The sequence below is a fragment of the Fukomys damarensis genome, unplaced genomic scaffold (assembly GCF_012274545.1).
Source record: "Fukomys damarensis isolate Sample0158 unplaced genomic scaffold, DMR_v1.0_HiC HiC_scaffold_39, whole genome shotgun sequence".
In the NCBI taxonomy this organism is placed as follows: domain Eukaryota; kingdom Metazoa; phylum Chordata; class Mammalia; order Rodentia; family Bathyergidae; genus Fukomys; species Fukomys damarensis.
In genome coordinates, this window is record NW_022900951.1 from 66769238 (window position 1) to 66775371 (window position 6134).

The 6134-nt window shown below is 37.4% G+C and overlaps 1 pseudogene; it reads left to right on the forward strand.

Moving 5' to 3' along the window:
* Nucleotides 1-232: 232 nt before the first annotated feature.
* LOC104854391 lies at nt 233-5037 on the forward strand (annotated as a pseudogene).
* The last annotated feature ends 1097 nt before the right edge of the window (nt 5038-6134 follow it).

A 6134-nucleotide genomic window follows, 5' to 3' on the forward strand; every position in this document is an offset into this window, starting at 1 on the left:
GAACTGAGTGCTAGACAAAATGAAAAGGAAGACTCCAGAATGTGTATTCTGGTTGAGTTGTGTTCAAAGAAGCCAAAGGTGATATATAAATATTGAAATATGTAATCCAAATAATTCAAGAAAAACAATCAGTGTTCAGGAGAAACATGAGTTTATTTTCTTATGAACTAAGTGTATGATATATGATGAATATAAAAATATAGATACCCTGTTGTCTGATGTGCTGTAGATCATGAAAGAAGAGTCTACATTTATGAAACATCAGTTTAATGTGATAGTTATCCCGTAAACCTACCATAAGGAATTTGCCTTCTATTATGCTAATTCTTAAGACTTACTGGGGCTAGGACATATTGGTTTAATTAATTTTCCAAGGATAAAAATCATGAAAGTAGAAAAAAACAAAAAATATTTAGTGTGAAAATTAACACATACTATAGCTCTCATGCCGAACTGTGGAGAATTAAATTTTCATAATTACACAAGGGCCTCTCTATAATTGATGCAATCTCTCAATAATATCTTAGCTAATGCTGAAGTTATTTCTTAGTTTTGACTCACACAACATAATTTCCTAGGTTTAAAATTGCTTTGAGGGATATTTATATCTCTCCTTGGTCTAAGGCACATTATGGGTACCAGGAAAAATAACATCATCAAATGTCACAGATATTTTCTAGGGTTTTTTTTTTGCATTGTTTTCCACAATTCCTGAATTTCATAAATTAATGAGGAAAGTGTTTTCAGCCAGGAGGCATTAGTCTGTTTTTATTAAAGCACATTCTCCACTACATAGCAAAATTTATCCTTTGAAATTTTAATTTTGTGTAAATGACATTGCAACACCCACCCATGACCAGAGGGGTGGCTCCAGCCAGAACACATATTATTGTGCATGTAACTTTCAAATTTCCCTTCCTTCATTGTTTTCTATATACACTGGCTGTTTTCTTCAAGGGCAGAGAAAAACTATTTTCTAGGAATGGAACTTCCTCATCCTTATGCAGCAATGAGCTCATATTCACTTTCTCAGCTTCATATAGCTTCAGAAAAGATTATTATCAGAATGGACTATTCTTGGAGCCAGAAATGCTATACTTTGGGCACTACATCAACTAAATAACAGTTGTTCTGCTTTCTCATAAGTGATGTGCTATCATCCTTACCTCATATTACACTGGTTCTGAAAATACATAAACTATGACTTAATGGTTTTATACAGAATATTTACTTGTTTAAGGCTTTGGTTTTTAACAAATCTTTCTCTTCCAATGTGGTGATTTACAATTTTCCCCATCCCTCTGCAATGCCACAAAATCTCAAGGTTATTAATTTATTTCTTTTTGTAAGACTAAAAGATTTCAAAATAGTGAAAAGGAAACCTCTAATTTGTTTTGTCTTTTGTTTCTAAGACACATAAATTTGGGAGCAATAGAAAATACCTTTATTTTTCTCTTGATTCTAAAATAACAAAACATATGAACTTGTTATGGGTTATACCCAGATGTCCCCACAAAGCCTCATTAACTCAAAGTTGGGGCTTTTGCGAGTGATTGGATAATGGATGTGTGATACTGGATTAGTCCCCTAATTAATTTGGCATAGCTTTGAACATGGATGATGGATTTACTGAAGAGACATTTCTCTCCCTGAGTGTGTGTGGCACTAACCAATAAGCTTGTAGCCTGAATGAAGTAAAAATTGAAAGAAGGAAGGCTCCTCTGCCTCATGACTGCCATAAGATGAACTTTTTCACCTCTGACTTGTCATACCTTGGAAGCCAAGTATAAACTAAACCCTCTACAAACTGTGAACCAAAATAAAGCTTTTTGCTTAAATTGTGGGTGGCAGGTATTTTGTCTTACTAGTGAAAAAAGTAACTAAGACATATTTTGCTATTGAGAGTGGAATCATTGCTGTGATTGTCTGAACATGTGATTCAGAATCCTTTGGAACTGTTTGGTAGGAGGAGTTTGGGTAGATTGTGAGATGCTCACTGGAGAAGCAGCCCTAGAATCCTATGAGCTAAGCTTAATGGGAGACTCTAGTTGAAGCTCAGACCATAATATTTACTGAAATACAGGTGGAAAACACTGAATTCAAGAAGTTTTAGTTAGGCTGAATTCTCAGTTAGATTCCAGGCCATATGTCTTACTGTCTTTCAGAAAATTTGTCTGCACTTTCTCATGTCATGTGACTTTGCAGGAGACTGAAATTAAAGGTGGGTTAATTAATCTGGTGGAAGAAATTTCAAGGCAGTCTAATGTTGAGACAGTGGCTTGTCTACAGTTGGATCTTTTAGCCAGCTGCACCTTGAGAATTAACAGCAAATGGCCCAGCAAAATGATTTACAAAATTTTGAGTTTGGCCAGAAAGGAATCTCTAGTAAAGATTCAGCCTGCAAAGATGGAGCTAAAATCTTGGTTCCTAAAAATAGTCAAAAGCCAAGTACTTCAGAAGAGGACAATAGAAAAGATATCCTGAGGGAATCACAAGAATCAGCATGATTCCACCCTTTGCAGCCTCAAAATTGCAAAAGTGAAAGATTTTGCTTTGAGAAGGAGGAACTGTGTTCCAGAATGGTTGTGGCCTGGGGAATTTGTTCCTTGGGATAAAGCTCACCAATACAAGTACTTGACTTTTACAGCCAAAAGAGAAGAAAGTCAGGTTACTACTTCAGCTGGAGGCAGACTTGTGTAAACCACATAGTGCTGGTTTTAGGCACATGGAGAACGCAGTGTTCGTGGGGCCAGGATGATTTCCATCAAGATTTCAGTAGAATTCCTGGGAGGTCAGGCAGTGTGTCCCAGTAAGAATAGCATGTTAAGCCTGAATTGCAGGGGAGACCCTAGAAGGTTGGAGAAGTCAAGAACAGGAATCATCTAAGGAAAGTGACAAGGAGTGGGCAAAGCAAGCCCAAAAGATAAGTCATGAGGGCTACCATAGCTTGCTGCAGATTTTAGACATAGAACTATGTGATCTAATATTGACCTTGCTAGATTTTAGTCTTGCTTTGGTATAATTTTTTAGGGGCTTGCAGCTAAGAGTTTGCCTCAAGTCTCAGAAGAGACTTTGGTCTTGGACTTTTCTGCAATGCTGAAACTGTTAGGAATTTTACAACTCTTAGGGCTGCACTAAATATATTTTGAATAGGCCGCTGCCACCATGTTCTGGCAGAGGACTATGTGGAGAAGACTTTGAAGTTGGTCCTGAAATTGGGAAAGAATGAGGTCACCAAGCTGTCCACAGGTAGCTCAGGACACCTCTCTAACCTCTTCAAAGACAAAAATGACCACTATAAACACAAAGACAGAAAATGGAAAAAGAGGAAGAAAGGAGAGAAGCAGGTGCCTGGGGAGTAAAAGGGGACAAAACAGATGAGTCAAGGAGTATAAAAGAAAGTGAGATCAAGATCATGAGGCAGAAAAAGACTTTCATGCCCCTGTAAGATTAGACTTTCCTCCTTAGAAGCCTCTCACAAGCTAATTAACCAAACAAAAAGAAGTAGAACAGGCACCCCTTCAAGAAGCTTTAAATCAACTGAGACAATTGCAGAAAAAAATCCCAAGTGATTTCTTTTCATTTCCTGTGACTGAATTTCTTGCTCCCAGCTAATTCATGATCATTAAATACCCAATGGATTTTATTACCATGAAAGAAAAGATCAAGAAAAAGGACTACTAGTCCATAGAAGAATTAAAGGATAACTTCAAATTAATGTGCCAATGCCATGACTTACAACAAACCAGAGACCATTTATGATAAATCTGTGAAGAAGCTTTTTCACTCAGGAATGAACATTCTTAGCCAGGAAAGAATTTAGAGCCTGAAACAGAGCATAGAGTTCATGGCCAACTTGAAGAAAACCTGAAAGCAGAGGAGGGGGAGAAGTAAGCTCCCAGAGTGGGGAGGATAGCAGCTGCTGGCCCTGAGAGCAGAACAACTATGTAGACACTGATGTACAAACCTTCAAAAGTCTCAATAAGGACAATAAAGAGAGAGAGAAATATGTGCTTGAAGATAAATGGAGAAGCAGCAACTCAGAAAGGGAGCAGGAGCAGATCAACTGTATTATCCAGGAGTCAGGAAGAAAGCTGACCTAATGACCATCCAACAGCCAGTGTAAATTTGAAAGGAGAAAGCCAGATGGAACAACAACACTGGGACTTCACCCTGTGGATCAATCATAGGAGAACCAGTGAGACCAGGAGTGCCCTGTGAAACTAGGAATGAAAACTGGAAGACTTCTGTCTGGAGTGAATACCTTACAGGGGTTCAAAGAAGATAAAAATAACAAAGTAAACCCAGTGTTGATCTTGAATTATGGGCCTTATAATACCTATACCCACATTATGACTCCATTTTTTCAAATATCAGCAAAGATGATTCTAATTTAATCTATTCAATGTATGGGGAAGACTCTGACCTTCCAAGTGATTTCTGGTGATGTGAAAAGATTATGGCAGCTAGTTTACTGGATGTTTTAACAAAAGGAGGGCATTCTAGGACCCTACAAGTATTACAGCCAGCATCAGCTGAAGAAGGACAGGACCAGGACACTTGATACAGCAAAAGAAATGGAAATTACAGAAGTAGAGCCAGCAGGGCATTTGGACTCCAGTACTCAGGACAAGCTCAAAGCACTGAAAGCAGTAACAAACTTTTGGTGCTCCAATTGTAGTTTTTGACTCTGAAGAGACTTAAGTGTTCCAGAGGAAACTTGATGCGACCACAAGATTGCTCAGGGAGCTCAAAGAAGCACAGAATGAGTGGCTAAGCACCGGAACCCCACTCAATAGGATGTCTCCAGAGTCCATCATACAGAGAAATGTGCCAGGCTGGACAAATGACCGATAATCTTACAGAACTTACCAGCAAGTCACTCCATGTGATATTGTGAGCATGTATGGAGTATGAACAGCAATGGGGATTTCCACTCCTTCCCCCATCATGGAGAACAACTTCATAGACATAACAGAAGATTTGGAAAAACTTAAGAAGGCTGATGTTGCTGAGTGTGGACCTGACAGGAGCTGAGGCTGTTGTGTGATTATATATTATGAACATATATTTTCATTCTGAACTTGGAAATGCTTTTCAAAAGATATTAACTATTTGTGAATTGTGTTTTAATTAAACTTTGAAACATTCAACTTTAAAAAAAAATAAATGAATATATTCTGAATAAAGGAATGTATGTGAAAATTTTGAGAGCCAGGAGCAGAATGCTACGGTTTATATCTAGATGCCCCACAAAGCATCATGTACTCATAGGTGGGGATTTTGGGAGTGACTGACCATGGGCATGTGATATGGGGTTAGTACACTGATTGGTTTTTGACAGTTTGGGGTGTGGGTAATTGGAGGGCACACCTTGAATGTGTGTAGCACCAACCAATCATATTGTAGCCAGTATGGAATAAAAAGGGAAAGGAAAGCTCACTGATCATTGCCTCTAGCCTGCCATGTTATGAACTTTTCTCCTCTGCTGTGTCCCTCTACCAAGCTGCCCTACATTAGAACAAGTTGATAATGAACTGAAACCTCTATAACCTGTGAACTAAAATAAACCTTCCCTCCTTTAATATATATTTAATATATAACATGGTAAGATGAATATTTTCATAAAAATGTTCAAAATTAAGTTTTTTTTTACTTAGAAAAGACTTATTTTCTCTTGAATGTCATTGAAATATCTAAAGAGGAAATAAATCATACTAACAATATGATACCTTAACCCTACTCAAAATATCTAATGCAACAACTATAGCAACAACATCATGTAAAAAAACCAAACTTTTTTTTTTTTTTTGGTACCAGGTATCAAACGCAGGACCTTGCACTTGTGAGGCAGGAGGCAGCTCCGCTGAGCTAAATCTCCAGCCCTCTCAAGAATATTTGATGAAATAACTGACTCTATGTCTAGGTTGGGGTTGACATAAGTTGAATTTGAAACATATTCTTAGACAAAAATATAATACCTCCGTTTTATTGAAAGCAGTTCACATGCATACAAGTAACAAATTGAAAATGCTCCCGCTGGCTAATTCTGAGACAATAAGTATAACAAAGTAATTAAGTAAATTACTGATCATATTAAATAAATAACAGAAAAATATAAATTCATGAGTACA